This window comes from Choloepus didactylus, chromosome 4, assembly GCF_015220235.1.
Source record: "Choloepus didactylus isolate mChoDid1 chromosome 4, mChoDid1.pri, whole genome shotgun sequence".
NCBI lineage: Eukaryota > Metazoa > Chordata > Mammalia > Pilosa > Megalonychidae > Choloepus > Choloepus didactylus.
Window position 1 is genome coordinate 192704229 of NC_051310.1, and position 26832 is coordinate 192731060.

Genomic DNA, 26832 nt, shown 5'->3' on the forward strand with positions numbered 1-26832 from the left:
TACTGAAGAGAAGGAGCAAGTTCTGAAAGCAGCAAGAGAAAAGCAATTCACCACATACAAAGGAAATAACATAAGATTGTGTAGTGACTACTCAGCAGTCACCACAGAGGTGAGAAGGCAGTGGCATGACATATTTAAATTTATGAGAGAGAAAAATTTCCAACCAAGAATACTTTATCCAGCAAAGCTCTCCTTCAAATTTGAGGGAGAGCTTAAATTTTTCACAGACAAACAAATGCCAATAGATTTTGCTAATAAAAGACTTGTCCTACTTCAGATACTAAAGGGGACCCTACTGACAGAGAAACAAAGAAAAGAAAGAGAGATATGGAGAAATGTTCAGTGCTAAAGAGATTCAATATTGGTTCACTAAAGGATAATAAAAGAGACAGGGAAAATATATCTGATAAACATAAACCAAAGAATAGGATGGCTAATTCACGAAATGCCTTCACAGTAATAACATTGAATGTACATTGATTAAAATCCCCAATTAAAAGATGTAGATTAGCAGAATGGATCAAAAAATGTGAACCATCAATGTATTGCATACAATATACTCATCTTAGACATGGGACACAAAGAAATTGAAAGTGAAATGATGGAAAAAATATTTCATGCAAGCTACAGCCAAAAGAAAGCAAGAGCAGCAATATTAATCTCAGATAAAATAGACTTTAAATGCAAGGATGCTATGAGACAAAGAAGGCCACTACATACTAATAAAAGGAACAATTCAACAAAAAGAAATAACAATCATAAATCCTTATGTACCCAATCATGGTGCCACAAAATTCATGAGAAAATCACTGGCAAAACTAAAGGAAGCAATGGATTTTCCACAATAATTGTGAGAGAATTCAACACATCACTCTCTCCTATAGATAGATCAACCAGACAGAAGACCAATAAGGAAATTGAAAACCTTAACAATCTGATAAGTGAATTTTATTTAACAGACATATATGGAACATTACATCCCAAATCACCAGAATACATATTCTTCTCTAGTGATCATGGAACTTTATCCAGAATAGACCATACGCTGGGACATAAAACAAGCCTCAATAAATTTTAAAATATTGAAATTATTCAAGGCACATTCTCTGAGCACAATGGAATACAATTAGAACTCAATAACCATCAGAGACAAGAAATTCACAAACAACTGGTGGTTAAACAACACACTCCTAAAATAAATGGTTTATAATGTAGAATGTAGGGGAACTAGTGATAGAGAGCAATTAATGTAGGGGGAATGATAACCCAACAAGAAAAGATAAGCTATTGTGGGTGAATTTAACATTCTAGGAATGCCCAGGAATGACTATAGTTTGTTAGTTTCTGATGGGTATGGTAGGAACAAGTTCACAGAAATGGAGTTTCCCTTAAAACAATAAAGTTGAACACCTATTTATATATTTGTGAGCAATTTGGATATCCTGCTTTATGAAGTGCCCATTTGTCTATTAGGTTTTATGTCTTCCTATTATTGATATGAAAGACTTATTTTTATATTTCTGTATATAAGTTTTTAATGAATTATGTGTTGCAGATGTTGTTTCCCAAACTGGTATTGCTTTTCAGTTTCTTAATGGAAATTTTGTAACTGTAACTTCATAACTTGAGTGTACTCCAGTTTATCCTTTATAATTAGTTGTATGATTGGTGTGTTAAAATATTTTAAGGAGCTGTTGGAGAATGCAGGGATGTTGGGCTTCCCCACCTCAATTGTTGCTGTAGTCACAGAAATAGGGGACTAGTAGTTTGATGGGCTGTGCCCTTTACCATGGGACTTGCCCTTGGCAAGACTGCAGCTGCAAAGGAGAGGCTAGGCCTGCGTATAATTGTGCCTAAGAGCCTCCTCCTGAATGCCTCTTTGTTGTTCAGATGTGGCCCTCTCTCTCTAGCTAGACCAGCTTGGTGGGTGGAATCACTTCCTTCCCACCTATGTGGGGTCTGACACCCAAGGGAGTGAATCTCTCTGGCAACATGTAATATGACTCCCAGGGAGGAATCTAGACTTGGCACTATGGGATGGAGAACATCTTTTTGATGAAAAGGGGGAGGTGAAAGGAAATGAAATAAGCTTCAGTGAAAGATTCCAAAAGGAGCTGAGAGATCACTCTGGTGGACACTCTTACACACAATATAGACAACCCTTTTTAGGTTCTAATGAATTGGAATAGCTAGCAGTAAATACCTGAAACTATCAAAGTACAACCCAGAACACATGAATCTTGAAGATGATTGAATAAAAATATAGCTTATGAGGGGTGACAGTGTGATTGGGAAAGCCATATGGACCACACTCCCCTTTGTCCAGTTTATGGATGGATGAGTAGAAAAATGGGGGAAGAAAAAAAACCCAGTGTTCTTTTGTACTTTAATTGTTGTTTTTCACTTTAATTTTTATTCCTATTATTTTTGTGTGTTTGGTATTGAAAATGTCAAAAATTAGTTTTGGTGATGAATGAACAACTATATAATGGTACTGTAAACAATTAAATGTACACTTTGTTTTGTATGACTGCATGATATGTGAATATATCTCAATAAAAATGAATTTTAAAAAACCTGGTGAGTTGATGTGCTGAGCTCTCTGTCTTGGGGCTTGCCCCTATGAAGCTTGTTCATGCAAGGAGAGGCTAAACCTGCTTATAATTGTACCTGAGAGTCTCCCCAAGTGCCTCTTTTTGGCTCCAATGTGGCCCTCTCTATCTAAGCCACCTTGGCACATGATCTCTCTGCCCTTGCCCCTACATGGGATCTGACTCTCAGGGATGTAAATCTCCCTGGCAATGCAGAAGATGAGTCCTGGGGATGAATCTGGACCTGGCATCATGGGATTGAGAACATCTTCTTTACCAAAAGGGGAATGTAAAATGAAATGAAATAAAACATCAGTGGCTGAGAGATTTCAAACAGAGTCAAGAAGTCACCCTTGTGGACATTCTTATGCACTATACAGATAATACTTTTTAGGTTTTAATATATTGGAATAGCTAGAAGTAAATATCTGGAACTAACAAACTCCAACCCAGTAGGCTTGACTCTTGAAGATGATTGTATAACAATGTAGCTTCCAAGCACTGACAGTGTGATTGTTAAAAACCTGTGGATCGCAGTCCCTTTACCCAGTGTATGAATGGATGAGTAGAAAAATGGGGACAAACCTAAATGAAATATAGTGTGGGATGGGGCGATTTTGGGTGTTCTTTTATTATTTTTAGTTTTTATTCTTTTTGATTCTTTCTGGTGTGAGGAAAATGTTCAAAAAAAGATTGGGGTGATGAAGGCAAAACTATAAGATGGTACTGTGAACAGTTAATTGTACATCATGGATGACTGCATGGGGTACATTGCATGTGGAATAAAGGGAAAATATATAAACAAAATAAAATATTCTTTATTTCACTCTGGAAAAAATTGTACATTAATGGCAACATTCTGTATCTATTTGAAACTTTCTTTGTTCAACAAACTTTTTGAGTTTTATTCATTTTGATGTATATAGAGCTTGCTAAGTGTTATAATAGCTATACATTATACATGAATACAACAGTTTACTTTTATCCACTAGTTCATATCAGTGGATATTTAGATTGTTTCATCTTTTTACTGTTATTAATATTTCACTAATGGGTTTTGATGTTTGGATCTTGCATGTGATTAAATTTTTTCTGGGTTAAATTCTAGAAGTAAAATTGATGGGCCATAGAGTATGTACATTTCAATTTCAACTTGATATTGCCAAATTCCTCTCCAACCTGGGTGTGTCAACCAACATTCATCTTCTGCCTACATTTTGTATTATATATTTTTGATAACATGCATCAAATGGCATTTTGTTGTTTTAAATTCTGCACTTCCCTGATTACTCATGAGCATCTTTTACCTGAAAAAAAAAAAAAAAAAAACATGGTGGGTAATGAGTAGAAAATGAGAAGAGAGAAGTATCAGGAAAACCAGAGAGATGAATATCTGAGGGAGTGGTTAATGTTTCAAACACCACTGAGAGATGAATGAAGATAAGGACTGAGAAGTATCCACTGCTTGTTCCAGGAATCACATTCTCATTTCTCATATAAACAGCTTCAGGATATGTGTGGAGAAAGAAACCAGCTCCCAGTGTTTTGAGGGGTAAGTATGAGGGCCTAGGAGAGGGCTGTCAGTGTAAGTAATATTCCATGGAATTTTGTGTCTAGCTTGCCAGACCAGGAAAGATGAAAGAGGGTGACATTTTTCCACCTGCTTGTGTGCATGGTCTGTGGCTTTTGCTCCTGTTTTTCCTTCATATTTAGGCAACTTTGGTTCCAGAGGCAGTGTGTGTGTGTATGTTGGAGGTGATCACTGATAATCCCTAGGGTGACACACATGCATTAGTGTAAAGAAGGAGATGATGTTCTCTCCTTTTGGCAAATGGAAGATGAAAATTAAGGGAAGGCATGTTTTCTCAGGAACATGACCATTCACACAGATTGAGTTTAATCCTTTCCCCACTTCCTCATTATCCTACAACAGACTTTTTATATGAAATGGGATGAAAGAAGTAGGTAAGACAGACTAGATATCCAATTTTCTGGTGTAATCGAGAATATGTGGATAACATGGGTAAACCCAGAAGGAAGAAAGGCTCGGTTGAAATGTGGAAAGGAGATTGTATTCCAGTCTTCAAACTTCACCTTTCCTTCACCCATTGAAGCATTAGCCTGCAGATACATGCTGCCCAACAGTTGAGCACTATGAGACAGGGAGAGGGACAGAACTAGTGCTATGTGGTACAGGGTGGTGATTGTGCTTTTTTTTTGAAAAAAAAATTATTGATTTTGGTTTTAAAAAATATATATACATATATAAATACATCACAGAATTTCCCACTTGAACCATTTTCAAGTGTACATTTCAGTGGTATTCATTACATTTGCAATATTATGCTACCACTTGTAGCATACAGTAGATTATTCAGTTGTAGAATGGAATGACATTCTGATGCATGCTACAACATGGATGGACCTTGAAGACTTCATTTAAGGTGAAACAAGACAGACACAAAAGGAAAAAAATATTTTTTGATTCTGCTTATATGAAGTATCTACATTAAGCAAATTCATAGAGACTAAAAGATTATAGGTTAGTAGGGTTTGAGGGAACTATTGCTTAATGGGTACAGAATATCAGTATTATTCACCATAGCAAAAATGTGTGCCCAGTTTTAAAAATACTTTCTTACATTAACTTCCCCTTAAAGTTTTAAAAAATGCAGGGTACCATATGGAATGATGAGAGTGTTTGGTAGTGGATGGTGATGGTAGCACAGCATTGTGAATGTAATTTAACAGCACTGAAATATATACAGGAATGTGATTAAAAGGGGAAATGTCAGAATAAATTTTTAAAAATATACACAGAAGTGAATAATAACAAAAGAGAACCCTAACTTGAACTATGGACTGTAGTTAATAGTGCAAATATAAAAATGTGCTTTCATCAATTGTAACAAATGTTCTGTACCCATGCAAGCTGTTAGTAATAGGATGGTATATAGGAATCCTGTATTTTATGCTTGATTTTTCTGTAAATGCACCACTTCTCTAATAAATATTGAGTACTTTTCATTCTCTGTCTTGCATCTGGAACTTTGCATGAATTGATAGACACCTACCACCATCATCCCCTTTCTCTAACTCTGCTCCTGCCTCAATGCCTGTCTATAATGGAATCTTGCCCAGGAAGAGGCTCTAATGGCATCCTGTATTTCCTCTATCCCAAGACTTCCCACCATCATATCTACTGACATATTTAAGGTCCATCCACCTGAACCATCAAGTCTGCTTTGCCTGCTTTGCAGGTCATACTTTCCCCAGTGCTTGACATGCAGGAAGCTCTTGAAAGAGAGATGGGGGTGGTCTGTTTCAACATTTATTATTCCTTTCTTCATTGCTGGTAGAAGTAGCAGTGTTTAGCTTGCCACCTAGTCACCAGGATCCAAGGCTGCATTTTCCTAAATCTTGTATCTAAGTGAGGCAAGCTATTAGGAGCTAACCATTGAAAAATAAATGGATGTGTTGTGTTTCCAAGAAACCTTCATAACAATTAGGCAGTAATTTCCCTTTCTTCCACCTTCATTACTTCCCTTCCCCTCTCCCTCTCTCCCCCCACTGCTTTCCTCACCTCTTCTTCCCTCCCTCCCATTCCCTTCTTCCCTCTCTTTCTTTCTTCTTTCCTCCCTCCCTTCCTTTCCTTACTTCCCTTTTTCCACTCAGTCTTCATTTTGCTGCCTGTAATATAAACCATATTTAGCTCTTCAAAATGTCTACTTAATCATTGGGTCATCCTCTGTCAACCAGCTTTGGGAGATTTTGACATGAAATAGTGAGGAAAATAGCAGGAATATGGCTGGGAAGGACATCCTATATAATGAGGCTCATTTACCCAGCTCAAGCCATTCATATGTTACCTGGGACATAAAATATTTTGCCTTTCACATTTTCACCCTATCATTCTAGGTGCCTCAACATAAACTAGAGTGTGGAAAATTTAAAATGTCATAACCCACTCCAAGTCCAGCCCACCTGGGGCTGAGAAATGACAATTCCACACTAATTTATACATACTTGGATCTTAGGACACCTGATAGGTGGGAAATAGAAGGAATAAAATGCAATATTGGGGTCCACAGTAATGAGGTGATGATTGGTCTAATTTCTCAATTCTCTATAATGCTAGGAAAAATAATAGCTATCATGCATTGAGAAACATATATGTCAGAGCTTATGCTAATATCCTGATATTCTTTTATCTTAAATTTTCAGGTTATCCCTTTGAGATAAGAATTATTCCTCTCTCATATTTAACAGTAAACTCATATTTAGAGAATGGATTTGGCTTGAATGAGATCCAAGAGGGATGGGGTACAAAAAATGAGCCTATTAATGATTTGACAAAGGGAGAACAGTTCCAAAGTAGGGAAGGACTGATATTACCTAGACAGCATTTCAAGACCCATACTCAGGAGTCCCAGTTTCCATCTGTGCTACAGAGCAATTTATCCATCCATTCAAAATATTTTCCTGAGATCCAACTGAGTAGTAAGAACTGTGAACACAGCCACTAAATCTGACATAAGTATAATTTATATGAGCTCATAGTATAGGGGGTGAAATGGACATATATGCAGTATCAGGGCTCATGTGCTGTTACAGAGAAAAAACAGGTGCTCTGGAAATATAAAAGTCATATCTATACCAAACTGTAGAATTTTGGAATCTTTCTAGGAGGAGATGATATCTATTCAGAGACCTGAAGAACAAGGCAAGGAGCATGGATAAAGGAGATGAGAAGATGGAATCCTTTGGTGGAAGGAACCTTCCCAGATGGAGAAAATCAGAGCAGGGCTAAGATGCAGCCAGAGCACACTTACATAGCTACACCATTTTTTTTTTTACAGCCTGCATATACATTGACTGGTGGTTGCTTTCCTGGTTCCTGTTCCATTTGACAAATTCCTATTCTGGATTTGTTGTTAAATATGTTGAAAGAATTCCTGCAGAGATAGGAAAGAAGTAGGGATAAAGATAAAAGTCAAAAGGAAATATTTTCATAGCTATGCTGTTGAAGAAGGAGATATTTTTATGAAAGACAGGGTGATTATAAGTTTCTGTTGAAGTAAGTTGCATAAGAATACCTTGAACCAATGGAATGTTAGATAAAACAATTGTGGTTCAGCAGTTACAATGAAGTGCTATTCAGTAATAAAAATGATCTATCAATTATGAAAAGGCATAGAGGAACTCTTGGTGCACATTGCTAAGTGAAAGAAGCCAGTCTGAAATGTCTACATACTGTATCATTCCCACTATATGATGTTCTGGAAAAGATAAAAAGTAAAAAGATCAGTTGTTGTTATGGTTTAAGGAGTGAGGGGGAGGGATGAATAGATGGAGCACCAGCATTTTTAGGGCAGTGTATTTATTCTGTTTGATACTGTATTACACATTCATCAAAATCCACAGAACTGTAGTGAACCCTAAAATAGACTATGGACTTAAGCTAATAATAATGTATCAATATTGGTTCATCAATTACAACAAATGTACCATACCTGTGAATGATGTTAAAAAATTATGAGCAGGGCTATGTGGGAACCCTACTTTCTGCACAATTTTTCTATAAACCTAAAACTGCTCTTAAATTAAAGTCTATTAGAAAATACTTAGAATCCAAAAGAAATGATGGGATTTGTCTCCAGAAGAAATTTATCTTTATTTACCCATGATGCTTTGCCAGATGCCATGCAGTAATCCCCTTGTTTGTCTCCCTCTTCCATGGGGTCAACATAGAGCTCACATGGCCAAGGATCAAGGATCAGATTTTTTGGTCATTTGTCAAGGGGCTTTGTGTTCTGAGCCTTCTCTATTCCCAACTTGAAGCCCTGTTGGTTCTCTCCCAAACCAGACTTCCACCAGGAGCCACATGACAGCCAGGTCAATCTAATTGAGACACTGCAAGTTCAGGGTCCAAAGAACAGAGTGATCACTGATAGGAACATACCTACACCCCCTTACCACATCTCATCCCCTTATCCTCCCCAGATCATAGTCCCTGTCCATCTCCTCTCATTGGAAATCACTTCCCTGCTTACTTGCCTTTCTGGAATCTTGTGTCCATAGTTGAAGGGTAGAAGTCCAAGATATCTCCTGATAATCAGGAAAGCAAAGTGAGGAAGAGAGAATGGCATTGGCATCCTCCATCCCTGTCTTCCCTTCCCTTAGCATTCTATAGGTCCCCATACCACATTTCTGGTCTTACTGGCTTTGTCTGGCAGGTAGGGTGGATAAGCCTGAGGTAGAATTCAACTCTAGAACTAGTAAGTTATATGTCTTCATGTAAATTGTATCTCCTATCTGGGCCTCTTTTTTCTCACTAAATCAATATCATTTCTTCCTCCTCACACATAGTACAACTCAAAGTTTTACCATGTTTTTCAAGTTCCTAAATGAGCTGCTTACCCCCACCCCAGTCATCCTCTTTCTGACCCCATTTTGAATCCCACCAACCCCTTTGTTGTTCTTTTATCTCTCTGGGCATCTTCTAACCTGAAGTCATTTGCCATGGTCATCCCCTCTATTTGGTAATCCTCTTTTTCCAGAGATTCACAGGACTAACTGTTTCAGTTCTTTCAAGTGTTTGCTCAGATGTCTCCTTTGCCATAAGGCAATCCTGACAAACCTTGATGTTGCCACTGGCTTGCACCATGGTTACTTCCAATAACTTTTACCCTGTTCTGCTTTGTCTTTTTCCATATGACCTCCTTATGTGACATTAAATTCATTTATTAATCCTGACTTTGATTCATGGTCTGTTTCTTCTTGCTAGATTACAGGTACTGCAAGGCAAGGATATTTTTCTGATTGACTGATATAGTCACATTAAGCACCCAATGGATATTATGAATGAATGCAATGTTTTTAGTGTTGCTGGGAGAATCTGGCATCTCCCCTGTGTTAGAGTCACTGACTACTCAACAGGAGAGGGAGTGGGATCCATAGGTAAAGGGCTGGTGTCCCCAATACCTCCTTGAATTGGGGACAAGGAAAAAAGTAAATAGGTCTACCCATATATTCTACATCCTCCTTCCCTTTCCCTCTGGTGAATTTTTTCACAACTTACCAGGCCTTGAAGAAATGGATGTGGGTGAGGGCATTGGTGAAAGATACCTTCTCTGTTTCCTCCCATCTATCCCTTTTTCTACCTTCCCCACCACTGTCTGGGGATCACTTACAGTTCCAAGGGTGACATGGGGAAAGTTGGAGGCTTCCTCACCTGTGATCAGCAGCTTCACAGGCTCACTGGAGAAAGACCACATATCATTGTTTTAAGGGCTAAAGCACCTGTACATTCCTCTGCAGGCTGTGGTCAATGTTCATATGGAATTCTGCCTGGATATTTCCATATTTCTGCTGTAGGTGGCTGCTTCTTCCTTCCTTGAGCACAAAGAAATGTGTTTGTTCCACTTTCTATTGGACAATGGAAGTTCACTTTGTCTCCTGAGGCCAGCTCAGGCCCACAGTGAACTGATAAAGTGGGCATGTCATTATACATTGCTGTGAGAGAAGGTTGATAGGTAAAAAGGACATATTCACCCCAATTTTTATGCCTCCCATTCCCATTGTCTTTAAGACCAAGATACAGCTCCACAGAATCTCTGTCCCTTCTTCTATATCCTGGTTTTGGACTTGTGATGGATTCAAGATCCTCCCTATTGAGGATGGTATCATGTCCTAACCCTGATCCTGTGAGTGTGACTCCATTTGTAAATAGAATCTTCAAAGATCCCATTAACGTGAGACTGAATTAAATTGGGGGTGGGTGGGTAGAGGCTTTAATATAAAATGACTGGAGTCCTTATAAGCAGAGGAAATTGAACAAGGGAGTGGAAGACAGAGGAGGATAAAAAGGAGACAGTTTATCCTGTGATGGAGGCAGAAATTTATTGCTGATGAGTCAGCACCAGAATCTACAGACTTCAGAGGAAGCATGGCCTGTCAATACCTTGATTTTGGATATCTAGAGAAAAAAGTATGAGAAAAATTCCTATTGTTTAAGCCAACCAATCTGTGGTATTTTCTATATCAGCCCTGGAAGATGAAGACACTCCCCAATCTCTCCTTTAAGACAAAGGCACTCACACGCCCAGTTTCCAGGGGTATTAATACTTGAGGGCACAAAGCTGAATCTCCTCTGAGATTTGACCCACATCAGTGGTTCTCAGAGTTTTGCCCCTGAACCAGCAGCATCAGCATTACCAGGAAGCTTCTTAAGAATACAAATTCCCAGACTCCACCTGGAGCAGCCACCTGTGTACTTAATGCAATTTTATTGAGATATATTCATGCACCATGCAACCCATCCAAAGTACACAATAAATGGCTGTGTCATCATATAGTTGTATATTCCTCACCACAGTCAACTTCAGAACATTTTCTTTACTTCAAAAACAGTTAAAAAATTAAAAAAATCCAAAATGAATACCCAGATAAATGATGATATTGACTGTGTTTTACAACTTCAACTCCCATATGAGACCAGATGAAGAGATCTTTGGTGCAGGATCTGAATTTTCTAAGTAGCTTAACTCATGCAGTATGTTTAAATAACATACTTACATGGAACCTTGAATAGGAAGTGAGACATGGTATGTTTATACAGGTTTGCGTGAAACAGCAACACATCCCACAGTGATTTGGGCAGAGAATAAAGGTGTATATGCAGGGACCCCCTGAGGAGCCCAGAGAAAATGCAGAAGTGCTGGACTTCCTCACCTGGATTGCTGATAATGTTCCCATAAACATTGAGGACTGGCAGTTTGGTATACCTATCCCTCTGTCTTGGTGCTTGCCTTTGTGGAATTACTTACTATCATGGAGAAGCTAAAACTGCTTATAATTGGGCCTAAAGGTCTCCCTGCTGAGTGCCTCTTTGCTCAAATATGGTCCTCTCTCTCTAGCTAACCCAACTCAGCAGGTGAACACATTGCCCCCCCCCATATGGGACATGACCCCCAGGGGTATACGTCTCCCTGAAAACACAGGATATGACTCCTAAAGATGGAACTGGACCTTACATCATGGGATTGAGAACATATTATTGTCAAAGATTGGGATGTGTAATGGAACAAAATAAAGTTTCAGTGGCTGAGGCATTCCAAATGGAGTCAAGAGGCCACTCTGTTGAGCATTCTTATGAACTATATAGATAATCATTTTTAGGTTTTAAGGTATTTGAATAACTAGAAGTAATTATCTGAAACTATCAAACTGCAACCCAGTAGACTTGACTCTTGAAGATGTTTGTATAACAATGTAGCTTACAGGGGGTGACAGTGTGCTTGTGAAAGCCTTGTGGATCACACTCCCTTTATCCAATGTATGGATGGATGACTGTATGGATGGGGATGAAAACTAAATGAAAAATAGGTGGGGGGGAATGATTTCGGTGTTCATTTTTATTTTTATTTTATTTTTTATTCTTATTTTTACTTTTTCTGGTATAAGGAAAAAGTTCAAAAAATAAGCTGGGGTGATGAATGCATGACTATATGATGGTACTATGAACAACAGATTGTACACCACAGATGATGGTATGATATGTGAATATATCTCAGTAAAACTGAATTTTAAAAAGGACACCCAGAAATAAAATAAAATGAAAAATATTAAAATATGAAACCTAAAATATCCCACACCCCTCATCCCCCACCATTATTCATAATTTTGGTCTTTATTAATTATCTGCCTATACACTGGATAAAAGAAGTGTCAATAACAAGGTTTTCACAACCACATGGTCACATAACAAAAGCTATCAAGTTATGCAATTATCATCAAGAATCAGGGCTACTGCATTTAAAATTAAACAGTTTGGCAAAATACCAAGGAGTGACAGTCATAGGAAAAGAGAGTTCATGGGACCAAAACAATTCCTAAAACCCACAGGGAAATTTCCATTATATTTCAAAGTCTGAGAGACAATTATAGAATGATGTTTTATCCTTGGGGCTTGAGAAAGCAGGATTCTAGCTCTTTCCAATGGCCTTCATGACAGTCCTTTTTGCTCCAATCCCTGGGGTGAGTGCTCCAATATATTCATGCATTGGGGTCACCACCTTCTTCTCAGACTCACCTGCCTCAAGAATCAGGGCACCACCTGGACTCTGCATCTACAGGGCAAATGGTCTCCTCTATTGAGTCAGTGGGGTGCTGGCCAGTCTCTCCCCAATCCCTAGGGAATATGCTACTCTCTGTGGCCTGGGGTAGCAGCACTCTTCCAGAGGATCCAGGCAAAAGGCCCTCCCTCTGCCTCTGGGGCAAACTCACTCTTTACCTGTGAATGGGTTCTGCTCTCCTTGCCCAAGATTTCTTGGGTTCAGACCCTGGCTTCCATGGTTCTTCCTTCTCTGAAGAAAAGTTTTCTTCAATATTTCCCTTTTCTGTCCCTTTTTGTCCAAACTGTCAGTGGTTCCATCTCTATACATATCTCCCAGAAAAATTTTTGGCTTGGCAAGTAGCATACAGGGGTCAAAACCATCAGACAATAGGACTTTCCACAAATCCTTTCTGGATAATTCCATCTCAAATCCTGGCTTGTTCTGAAAGGACTGTATGGCTCCAGGTTTCATTAAATCCTTACATGGGGCTGTAGCTCTGATGTTTCACTGTCTGGAAGCCCAGAATTTTCAAAAGCATCAATTTTTGGTTTCTTTATACCCAAGAGTTCACTTCTCAGCTTATCTCTCTCCTCTTGCATTTTACTATAAGCTTCAAGGAGCAGCCAGGCTGCATTTCCCACATTTAGTTTGGAGAGCTCTTCAGCTAAGTATTCCAGTTCTTTGCTTTCAAATTCTGCCCTCCATTTGACACCAGGACTCAATTTTGTCAAATTCGCTGCCACTTCAAAGCAAGGATCAGCTTTCTTCCAGTTTGCAATGGCACATTCATCATTTCTTTCTAAGGTCTTATTGGAAGTATAGAGTCCAGATTTCTTCCAATGGTCTCTTCACAGTAATCTAGGCCTTTTCTATAAATTGCCTCACAATTCTTCCAGAATATTCCCCTTATCCATTTAAAAAGCCATTCCAACATGTCTGATGTTTGCAAACTCAGCAGCTCACACTTCTCTGTTTGCTAATGCTGCCATTATGCAAAATACCAGAAGTGGATTGACTTTTATAAAGGGGATTTATTAGGCTACAGAGTACAGTTCTAAGACCATAGAAGCATCCAGACTAATGACTGTTCAAGATGAAACCTTCATTGAAGAATGGCCAATGGCATCCAGAATACCTGTCAGCTGGGAAGGCATATGACTGGCTCTGCTGATTCTTTGCTCCTGGGTTGTGTTTCAAAATGGCTTTCTCCAAAATGTCCCTGGGCTTCTGTCTTTCCTCCTCTCTCTCAGTCAATGTGCATCTTTGATTTTCTTCTCCCAGGTCCCTTCTCTCTAAGACTCTGAGGTTCCTCTCTTTGCTTTTCTGGGAAAACCCTGGGCTTCATCTCTTAGCATCCCCAACATCCTTCTGCCTGCATCTCCAATCATCTCCAAGCACTAACCTCCCATTGGCTCTTAGCTCTCTTAAATGCTCCAGTGAAATAATCAAGCCTCACCCTGAATGGGCAGGGTCCACACCTCCATGGAAATCATTTAATCAGAGTTCTCATGCACAGTTGAGTGGTCACATCTCCACGGAAACATTCAACCAAAAGTTTCTGCCCTAATCAAAACTAACAAATACGTTCTCCCATATGACTTCCTTAAATAACATGGCTTTTGTGAGGGATATAATACATTCAAATTGGCACAGCATTACAAAATGTCAGGGCCCAGTTCATCCCTGGGAGTCATGTCCTACACTGGCAGGTAGACTTAAACCTCTGGGAGTCATGCCACATGTAGCGGGGAGGGTAATGAGTTAATTTGCAGAGTTGACTTAGAGATACAGGCCTCAGCTGCACAACAAAAGAGGTTTCCTGGGGGTGACTCAGGCTTAGTTATAGGTAGGCTTGTTTTCACCACTGGAGAGAGAAATTTCATAAGGGCAAGGCTCTGGGTCTAGAGTTTGGCTTATTAAATTGAGATACACAATTGCTTAAGAAAAGAGCAGGAATTCCCCAGGTGGGGAAGTTTAATATTTCCACATTTTTACCTGGTCCCTCAAGGGAACTTTGCAAATACTTTTTTATTTTCTGTCCCAAATATTCTGGGGTGTATGGGGTGTTACATTAGTCTGTACAGAATGACATGAACTTCTCTATTCTAGGTTCCATGTAATTACTGTGTTTAAATAAAGTTACCAGACAGGTTAAGTTATATAGTGTGCCACAGAAAATATAAATTTTGTACCAAATAAACCTCTCTTACTTTGGCCTCACAGAGAAGTTGGAGTTTTAAAACAGTCAATATAATCCTTTACCCTGTATTCTAATTTACTTTAGTCCTAAGAAAGTCTCTTTCATTCATATCTCTAACTGTAATCTGATCCCTTTTTCAGCTTTAAGAGTTGCTCTACAGAGTAATACTGACTTACAGAGCTGGTAAACTCTAACTCTGAGTCTCAAGTGTCCACTGATACCCAAATTTCCAGGAAACTATGAGGTTATACACAAAGAGGACAGCATCTCAGAATTTGGAAATAACATAACTCAGGAATAGATATAACTGCCAGAAGATCTTACAATCTAGGAAACTTTACAATAAGCTTTTTTGAGCATTCTGTATTCCTTATAGATTGATTGCCCATTCTCTGCCTCTGTTCTATCCCTTGATAACCCATGCTCTAAAGTCAATTTTCAGCCTTTGCTCCCTACAATTAGCTTATGTTATGGATTCCTTACATTGTCCCTTCATTTTTGGTTTATTTCACTCAACATTATGTCCTCAAGATTCATTCACCTAGTTGCACACATCATGACTTCTGGCAGCCATTCAATATTCTGTTCATCCACTGATGTACCCTTAGGCCACATCCATCTGTGGCACCTCATGAATAGTGCTGCCATAAACATTAGTGTGCAAATGTTTATATGTGTCCCTAATTTCAGTTCTTCCAAGTATTCACTACAAAACAGAGTTTCAAGACCATATGTCAGCCTTACACCCAGCACCCTGTGGGACCCCCACACTCTCCTCCAGAGGGGCTGTACCCTTCTACATGCCTACCAATAGTGAATAGCTATCTCTCTCTCCATACCTTCTCCAGCACTTGTATCTTTCTGTTTCTTTTAAAACAATTTTATTCACACACAATACAATTCATCCTAGGCGACTGTATTGTATTTTTACAAATATCATTCCATTTTCAACACCTTGCAATGGTGACATTCAATTGCTCCCTCTTGTAAATATTTTCTTAAATTTGTACACATAATATCTATCATTGGCCACTCTAGCATTTGTCAAATATACAGTCATGGCTTTTATATTCTATCCTTGTGACATCATACATGTCCCTATTATTCCTCTTTCAACTATACTCACACTCAGCTATGTCATTACACATGCAGTACTATGCCTCCATCAGATAGTATTGTGCTATCTGTTCCTTGATCATTACAATCAATCCTTTTGAACATTCTGTACTTCTTTAGCATCATATTCCCAATCACTACCCTATTTCTAACTCTTATTAACCTACATTCTTACCTTTAGATCTCAGAGTTTGTTCATTATATTTAGTTCATATTACTGAGGCCAAAGAGTATTTGTCCTTTTCTTCTGGCTACTTTTGCTCAACATAATGTCCTCAAGGTTCATCCATGTTATATATGCATAATAACTTTATTCCTTCTTACAGCTGCATAGTGTTGCACTGTATGTAGGCACCCAGTTTGTTTATCTGCCCATCCATTGATAGACAACTATTGGTAATCATGCATAATACTGTTATAAACATTGGTGTACAAATGTCTATTCCTTCCTCTGCCTTCATTTCCTCTGAGTATATACCAGAAGAATGAAAGAGGACCCCTATCTCATACCTTACACAAAAATTAATTCAAGAAGGATCAAACACCTAAACATTAGAGCTAAAGAAGTAAAACTATTAGAAGGAAATATAGGGAAATACTTTAAGATCCGTTACTAGGAGGTGGTTTCCTAGACCTTACACCCAAGGCATGAGAAATGGAAAAAGAAATAGACAAATGGGATATCCTCAAATTTGAACACTTTTGTTGATCAAAGAATTTTGTCAGGAAAGAAAAAAGGTATCCTACACAATGGGAGACAATATTTGGAAACCACATATCAGATAAGAGTTTAATATCCAGAATACATAAAGAGATCATACAGCTCAACAGCAAAAAGACAAAAGGCCCAACTGAAAAATGGACAAAGGACATGGACAGACACTTTTGAGTAAAGTAAACACAAATAGCTCAAAAACATATGAAAATGTGCTCAATTTCACTAGCTATTAGGGAAATGCCATATGTGTTTTAACAAGCCCTCCAGGTGATTCTGATGCTTGAAGAGGTTGGAGAATTCTTGTCCTGGGTTGAAGGAACTGCCTGACCCAAGGTTTCCTGTACTCCCTGGGAGTCATCCTCATGCAATGACAGGTTGATGTAGGGTGTCCAAAGGCCAAAGCCCCCACACCCATTTTGAGACAACTCTGAAAGGCAATCCCAGGTCCAGAGTTACCCATTTTCTTGGCTGAAATCTCTGACAAAAATGCACCAGGTTTCAAATTCCACTTTTCCCAGTCCTCCTTTTCTTACATATTACAGGTGCTGTTACTGAGGAAACAGCCCAATAACCCTCATGCATACAAATATCCAACTTACAGTCTGTTTACTGGGTGCTAGGACTGGAATAATGTCACCCACAAAGATATGTTTAAGTCCTAACCCCTTGACCTGTGAATGTGATCCTACTTGGAAAGTGGGTCTTGAAAGAAGTTATGAGTTTAGTTAAGATGAGGCTAAACTGGATTTTGATGAGCCCAAATCCAGTATTAATGATGTCCTTAAAAGAGGAGAATGTTGGACACCAACAAAGGGAAAAGATGACCATGCAACTGAAGCAGAGATTGCCACAAATCAGACACCATGGATTTGTAGCCAGCCACCACCAACCATACAGACTTCAGAGGAAGCATGGCCCTGCTGACACTTTGATTTTGATGTTCTGTTCTCAATACCTGTAAGACAATATATTCTCATTGTTTTAATTCACCCAGCTTTTGATACTTTGTTAAAGCAGCACTAGGAAACTAAGACATTGGGGAAGCTTTTTCAAATGGATCTACTCCTAGGATGTACAGACAACTCTGCAAATAACCCCTCTGGGAAGTGGTTGACCCCCACAAAGACAAGGAGTGTTTGAGGGGGCTTGGAAGAGCTTAAGGTACATACAAAATTGATGACCCTCCCAAGGTTCCAGGCTGAAGAGATGACTAGTTATGGAATGCAGAATGGGGTTTATTTTCTTACCTGTCATGACCAGATCCTGGTTCCACTGGGCACTGACCATAGACCCCTGCTCTAATGCAAGCAAATGTATTGTTCTGCAGAGCACAAGGTCATGGTCAGTATGTTTAACTGGGGAACGTGACTTTGCTCATTGATCCAGGTGGTTTGTTTCTTCAAGGCAGAAAGACTCCCCTTAAAATACAGAGATTACTCAACAGCCTCCTAAGTTCCCTAGCACCATATGGTCACCAGTGTTCCCTTTGGAACTATGGAACTCTGTTTTGCCAAGATAGTGGGTTTCAAGATAGTCTCTGGAAAACAATCAGAGTGGAGAATTCCAAGTGAATTCCCACTCTACTTTCTACTCAGCTGCTGGCCTCAAGCCTCTTAGCAAGCCAGCACTACTGCACTCTCCCCCATGTTATTCTCAGGAATGTACTCAAATGGACTCCAGAATAGAGGCTTTGGGGCTTTGGAGGAATGACTCACAATTCTGGGTGCCGATACTCTGGCTCAGACATAGCACTGGAGGAGAGGAATAAAGAGACCTGTTGCTCTACCCACACCCACACTCCTGGATTCCATCTCCCTTCCACCAAAGAACTCAGCAAAGCAGAGCAGGACAGTGAATACAGAAAGTATAGCAGAGATTCTGAGATGCTAACATTGAACAGCTGGGTTGGGACTGAGTCCAGAGGGCCAGAGAGACCCACAGAATGTGGTGGATGAGGTCTAGAGCCAATTGCCATGGCACTTCCATATTGACTTTCTTACTGGAAGGCTCAGAACTGTCCCCTCACCCTGACCATATGGGCCTGAGGGAAGGACATGGTGCCCATGCATCTGATCACAACTGAGGTCTAACCGTATCCTGTGAAAAGTGGCTGTCCAGCTTGCAATTCATTCAGAGTCAAACTCTAAATTCTTCAATGTAAAATTTCTGCCAAGAGAAGTCATGGGACAGCATATAGAATAAATACCTGACAACAATGAAAATTACAGATTTTTTACCTTGGATCCCCAGTGTAATGCTTGTACATCCTTGGATAAGTTAGTTTTATGATAATGGAAAAACAATCTTCAGAGATTTATGTTTCAACAAAGTACTATTTTTAACCAAAATATGTTCTATTTGTTACACAAGAACAGTTATATATTCTGTTATAAGCTTAAAACCTAAATATTAAAATATCTTAAATGTTTTAATAATTTATCTCAAAATGTCTTTTTTTGAAAATGTCTAAATGATTTTTAAAACAAAATCTATGCCATCTTACATTCTGCCTTACATTCTATGAGAAAAACCTCTCCCCAATCTATTACCACTTTAGTGTTTTGTTGTTGTTGAATATGTTTCATTCTCCCAAACAATGGAAATTTGGGTAGAGAGTTTTGTTCAATGAAAGGCATATACTGGGTGTTCACTTAATACATTTAGTATTTCTTTTGTGTATTGGAATTGGTCTAAGAGACAGCATAATCACCGGGATGTTATAAAGGCAGGGCTATAATCTGCAATTCTGTAACCAAACATAGAATCCCTAGAGTGTGATAACAGGTGGGAGTTCCAATGAATTTCTGATGCTGACCTAAAGTAGAAGGAGATAAGAGAAGAAACACAGTGTCTTGATGTTCCTTATTTAAGTATCTCATGACCCACAGAGAAATTTTAGTCTGGGACATACATGTTTCATCATCATTTTCTCACAAAAGCAATATAGAAGCTAGTTCTCTCTTGTTTGGCAACAGAATGTACTAACTCAGGACACTGAGTAACATTGGGGAGTACTCATGCAGGTCCACCAAGAGAATGGGCTGAGGAAAAAGTGGGTTTCCTTTTCAGCCTGGAAGATAAATAACAGTGAAAATGATAATGAATAAAGACAGTGTTAGAGATGGAGGGATCACTGTCTTCCTTCACTGTCCAAAGACTCATCTCTGGGCTATGTGAAAAGAAAGGGACAGAACATTCTCCTGGCATAGCCATTGTCCCCAAGCTGCCTGTTCTGCTTGGCTTCTCCCTTACCAGTGTGGTTTTCTGAGCCACTCTCTACAACCTCTCCAGCCACTCAGGTTCCATGTTTCCCTTCCTGGCAGCAGGGGCTGCCTGGGGCCTGTTCAAGCTGGGTCACAGGAACCCTGGAGCCAGCAGTGTCAGAGTCATTAAGTTGATGTGGACACAATATCTTCTGGGGCTGTGCTTGTCCATGGCCTTCATCATAAGCTCTGGAGCTTCTTCATTTACCTTTTGTGAAGACAGAGCTGCACAGTAATTCAGTACCACACTCATTGATATGATATCCTGCCTTTATCTCCTATGTCCCAGCATCAGCTGGGCCAAGTGAAGAGAAAGATCTCAGTACTGCATCTGGATGAAACACTTATCCACTCCCACCATGATGGGGTAGAGGCCAGGTTTGGCCTGGAACATCTGACTTCATCCTCAAGGTGGTAATAGACAAGTATCTCATCCAGTTTATTGCTCATAAGAGTACCCATGTAGATTTCTTCTTAGAAGTGGTAACCCAATGGTATGAGTTGGTGGTATTCACAGATAGCATGGAGATTCATGGCTCTGCTATGGCAGACAAACTGGACAATAGCAGAAGGATCCTCAAGAGGAGATACTATGGACAACACTACATGTTGGAGTTGGGCAGTTACATCAAGGACCTCTCTGTGGTCCACAGTGACCTCTTTGGCACTGTGATCCTGCATAACTCCCCAGGGGCTTACAGGAGCCATCCAGGCAACACCATCCCCATCAAGTCCTGGTTCAGTGACCCCAGTGAACCAGCTCTTTTCAACATGTTCCCAATGATAGATGCTCTCAGGTTCACAAATGACATTTGATCTGTGCTGAGGCAAAATCTGCACCAACAAAAGCTCTAATGATATCCCAACCTGAGTTGGGGTGGGAGAAAAAAGGGGGGTGAGCCCTTGGAGGCTGTGTCATCCCTTATCCATGTTGAGGACTGCATGGGCAGAGTCTGTCCCTCCTACCCCTCACTACCATAGAAGGCCTATAAGCAGAGTACAGATGGATGTCTTGGCCAGACACTGAAGCAGCCTCACTAACTTGATGTTCACACTCCCTGGAAACCCCAGACTGGGAGACAAGACAAGGCTTAGGAGAGTCAAAAGAAACTGTTATGTGGAAAGGCAGGACTGCAGAATGATGGACATGCAGTAACTTCAGAAGCTCAGAGAAGCCAAGCCAGCTTTCTTGTGATTTGATTAAAAAAAAAAAAAAAACTTGTATAAAACTGACCTAATTCTTCCATCCTTGTTCAATGGCTGGGCTGTGGGTGGGAGACTAGGATTTTGGGCCACTAGATTTTCCCCAAACTTGTCCCTCTTTCTTTCCCTCTATTTTTCTCATTGCATAGATGCCATCAAAACTATAACCAGCTTTCTTTTTCTCTACTTTCTTTTCTTTTAAACCATGCATTATAACTTTGAGACCTGGAAAAAAAAAGAGAGAATATTATGAAAAATTGTAACCCAATAGATATATCTTAGACAACATAGACTAATTCCTAGAAGCCCATCATGTCTTTTTATAATATTTACTAAAAAATATCACTGTTCTGGAAAAAAGCTGTAGTGTATATTTCTAACAACATGTATTTTAGGTAATTGTGGACTATATTTTTTATGTTACTCATGATTTGTTACCTTCTGTCTTGGCTATTATACAACATTCTTTTGGAAGTCATGATCACTTTGTGATAGATTTGTGCCAGTGAGGGAATTATACTCCAAATAAAACAATCAATCACCTGCCCTGTGGTGTTAAAGTTTAGTTTAGAAGAGATAATTTAAAGTATCACAAGGTTCACATATACATAACTGGAATTCATCAAAATTACATTTTTGTGGATCAAAGAACATTATCAAGAAAGTGAAAAAAACTGCAGAATGGGAAAAATAGTTTCAAATCCTATATATGTAAGGGTTTAATATCCAGAGCATATGAAGAATAGCTACAAATAAATGACAACAGAAATAGAGCCAAAAAATTTAAGGAGCAAAAGACATGAATCTATATTTCTCTAATGAAGGTTTGTGAATGGCCAATAGGAACATGAAAAGACCCTCAACATCTTTAGTCATCAGGGAAATGCAAATTAAAACCACAATGAGATAGCATTTCACACTCATTATGACTATTATTTTAAAAACTGAAAGTAAATAATGACAGTGAAGAAGTAGAGACATTGGAAAAATTATACGTTGTTGGTGGGAATGTAAAATAAGACAGTGGAATTGGAATACCATTTGGAAATTTCTCAAAAAGCATACAATAGGCAATTCCACTCCTAGATATATAAACAAAAGAAATGAAAACAGGGACTCAAATATATTATCAGACCCCAATGTGCACAGCAGCCATATGTACAATAGCCAAAATGTAGAAACAAGCCAAGTGTACATCAACACATGGACAAACAAAATGTGGGAGAAGAGAGAAGATGGCAGATTAGGAAAGACAGGGAAAAAAAGTCTCTGTTGAAAATACAAGATAAAAGACAGAAAGTGCTCCACAATACTGGTTCCATCAATGCACCATCTGGAAAAGGCCTACTAAATACTCAGGGACTGTGCACTTGGTGAAACCAAGAGTCTGTGCTCTGAAACAAGTGAGTGAACCTGCTGGAGAACCAGCAGCATTAGCACAGTTGTGAGAAACTGGGGTTTGGCATTTGGAGACAGATTAGTTTAAAAACCCAAAATGGGTACAGATCTGGCAGTGAGAGATGCACAGTCCAGTATGATGGGAAGTGCTTCCCAAAACCTGTTCACATTCCTCACTATCTGGTGTGGATAATAGCCTTTCACACACCCACAGCTAACTGTCCCAGAACCGGGAAGGCAGAGGTCCACAAAAGGGGAAAATTACCATGCCCCATACAGCCATCTTTTGAGCAGATTGGGAGCACCCCTGCATGGCACTGCAGCCCAGAGTTATGCTTCACACCCCAACACAGTGTGAAGTGCTTTCCACAACCCATGCACATATCTCAGTATCTGGCATGGATGATAGCTTTTGGACACCCACATCTAACTGTCCCAGAGCTAGGAAGACAGAGGTCTACAAAAGGGGCAACTTACCATGCCCCATACAGCCATTTTTTCAGCAGGCTGGGAAAATCCCTGCAGGTCTCCATGGCCCAGAGCTTCACATAGGGTCTGTGCTCACCTGTGATATAACACATTCTTCCCTTAGCAGAGAATCTAGGAGGGCACAGCCTGGAAGGGGAACCTACAGAGTAGTCCCAGGGACCATGCACCAAAAGGGACTTGTGGGTCTGCAGAAGAGACAAACTGTGGTGAGACCAAACAGAAGGTTTGGACTCCTGCAACAGCTTTAAGTCTCCAGAAACACCTGGGAGATTTGGTTATTAAAGCTGCCCTCCTTACCTAACTTCTCAGACACAGCCCCTAAATTCACTTTGGGCAGCACCAAATACACATGGAAATTTGGCACACCAATTGGAGCCTCACAAGATTCAGACCCCCACTCACTACAAAGGCAAAGTTGGAAAGAACTGGCTTGAGGTGAATAGGTGGCTCATGGATGCCACCTACTGATTAGTCAAAGAAAGTTCCCACCACCAAGCTGCAGCTCTGACAAATTAGAAATATTTGTTCAAGTAAGTCTGCATAACCTAAAAGGACTCAATCAAGATAAGTAAATGCCAAGAGGCAAAAAACAACAGAAAATTTTAAAGCATATGAAGAAACCAGAAGATGTGGGTAACCCCAACTCAAACACTGAAATCAAAAGATCAGAGGAGTCACAGCATTTGCAGCAATTAATCAAAGAATAATGTCAAACAACAAGATCATGACACAGAGTATAAAAGACATGAAGAAGACCCTAGAAGAGCATAAAGAAGAATTTGAAAGAGTAAAAAAAATAGACGATCTTATGGAAATAAAGACACTGTCAATCAAGTTAAAAAGAGTCTGGATATTCACAGTACTAGATTAGAGGAAGCTGAACAGTGAATCAGCGAGCTTGAAGAGGACAGAAGGGAAAGTGAAAGAACAAAAGAAAAAATGAGGAAAAAATTGAAAAAATCAAAATGGATCTCATGGATATGATGGACAACATAAAGTGCACAAATATAAGAATCATTGATGTTCCAGAAAGGGAAGAGAAGGTTAAAGGTCTGGGAAGAGAAGGGTAAAGGTCTAGGAAGAGTATTCAAAGAAATTGTGGGAGAAGAATTCCCAAAACTTCTAAACAGTATAAATACACAAATCATAGATGCCCAACAAACTCCAAACAGAAAAAAATCTAAATAAACCCACTCTGAGATATATTCTGATCAGATTGTCAAAGGCTGAAGATAAAAGCCAGTTCTGAAAGCAGCAAGAGAAGCAATTCACCACTTACAAGGAAAAGAGCATAAGACAAAGCAGTGACTACTCAGTGACAAAAATGGAGGTGAGAAGGCAGTAGCATGACATATTTAAAACTATAAAAGAGAAAAACTGTCAACCAAGAATACTGTGTTAGTTAGGGTTCTCCTTGGAAACAGAATCAATGAGAGATGTCTCTGATTATCAAATTGTAAAAGTGACTCACGCAACTTCGGGAGCACACGAGTCCAAATTCTGCAGAGCTGTCAACAAGCTGTCAACTCCAAGGAAGACGTCCGATGAACTACTCGGGAAATGAACCGACAACTTTGATGAACTCCTCAGGAAACGAACCGGCAACTTCAACGAGCTCCCCAGGAAATGCTTCACTGAGCAGCTGAAGAAGAAGTGAAGGCTCTCTAACCGTCCAGCTTATAAGCCTCCAACTGATCACCTGGACCAAATCCAGCCAATTGCATTCTCTCATTGTGGAAGGCACACCCCTTGATGAGTCATCAGTCAGCCGCAGTCAATTGACTGATGATCCAACAGACCAGCTGATCACCCGGACTAAATCCAGCCAATTGCATTCTCTCACTGTGGAAGCACGCCCCTTGATGAGTCATCAGTCAGCTGCAGTCAATTGACTGATGATCTGACAAACCAGCCCGTTGGTTTATTAACCAGCCTCAAATATCCTCACAGCAATCGTCAGGCCAGTGCACACTTGACCAGACAGCTAGGCCACCTAGCCAAGTTGACACACGAACCCAACCATCACAATCCACCCCTTGTCAACTTGGCAGTTGTACACATCACCTAAAACCATACCTTCAAAATGAACATTACAGCTTATGCCACACGATAAGGGGATAAGACAGAGAAGAAAGCAAAAATATTTTCTTTACAAACAAATACAAACATAATCATAACAAAATGAGGAGGAAATATTCATGTCATCATAGTCCTCATTTCTGTAACTGGACACGTGGCCATAGTTCATATTTATCACGACCTTCTTCCACTTCCCATTCCATGTTCCCTTTACCCTCAGCAAGCACTTCAGCTGGCCATGGTTCTTTGCCTGGTGGGGTGACCCAAACCTGCATTCCTGAAGTTTCTTGGCCATTGGTAGTCCTGCCTGGATTGGGTTGTTGCAGTTTTCCATTGACGTGAATCACGGGGCATGGTAGTAATAAGAGACACCCTAGGGGATCTCCTGTATTCCAGGAAAACTCTTCTTTGCTTCCATTGTGTAGTTACAGTGCTATTTCCCCTTGATAGTCAGGATCAATCACCCCAGCCAGTACAGTAATCCCCTTACTTGCCTGTTGATTCAGAGGCATAAGAAGCCCAAAGTGGCCAGGTGGCAGTCTTAACTTCCAGTTCAATGGGATTATTGTTGTGTTTCCTGGTGGAAGCACTCCTCCTTTTGGAACCAAGACTTGTAGACCAGCAGGGCTTAAACTTGCAGGGACAGGAAGCAAAAATTTCCCTAGTGGTCACTAGGAGTGATAGTGAGTGGTGCCACTCCCATTTCCACCCCTTGATTCCTGGACCCATGAATCCTGGCTATGGGAGAAACAGCACCATAGAGTGGATGCTGATTCAGAGCATACACAGCCTCCTGGAGAACACTGCCCCAACCCTGCAAGGTATTGCCACCTAGTTGGCACCATAATTGAGTCTTCAATAGGCCATTCCACCATTCTATCAACCCAGCTGCTTCTGGATGATGGGGAACATGGTAAGACCACAGAATTCCATGAGCATGTGCCCATCCCCTCACTTCATTTGCTGTGAAGTGGGTTCCTTGGTCTGAAGAAATGCTATGTGGAATACCATGACAGTGGATGAGGCATTCTGTAAGTCCATGTATCATAGTTTTGGCAGAAGCATGTCATGCAGGGAAGGCAAACCCATATCTGGAGTATGTGTCTATTCCAGTAAGAACAAATCGCTGCCCTTTCCATGATGGAAGTGGTCCGATGTAATCAACCTGCCACCAGGTAGCAGGCTGATCACCCCGAAGAATGGTGCCATATCGGGGACTGAGTGTGGGTCTCTGCTGCTGGCAAATTGGACACTCAGCAGTGGCTGTGGTCAGGTCAGCATTGGTGAGTGGAAGTCCATGTTGCTGAGCCTATGCATAACCTCCATCCCTACCACCATGACCACTTTGTTCATGAGCCCACTGGGCAATGACAGGAGATGCTGGGGAAAGAGGCTGATTGGTATCCACCAAATGGGTCATTTTATCCACTTGGTTATTAAAACCTTCTTCTGCTGAAGTCACCCTCAGGTGAACACTCACATGGGACACAAATATCTTCATGTTGTTTGCCCACTCAGAAAGGTCTATCCATATACCCCTTCCCCAGACTTCTTTGTCACCAATCTTCCAATCATGTTCCTTCCAAGTCCCTGACCATCCAGCCAAACCATTAGCAACAGCCCAGGAATCAGTATACAAATGCACCTCTGGCCAGTT

The 26832-nt window shown here is 40.0% G+C and overlaps 1 pseudogene; it reads left to right on the plus strand.

The window, feature by feature from the left end:
- The first annotated feature begins 20047 nt into the window (after nt 1–20047).
- On the plus strand, nt 20048–20861 carry LOC119533082 (annotated as a pseudogene).
- The last annotated feature ends 5971 nt before the right edge of the window (nt 20862–26832 follow it).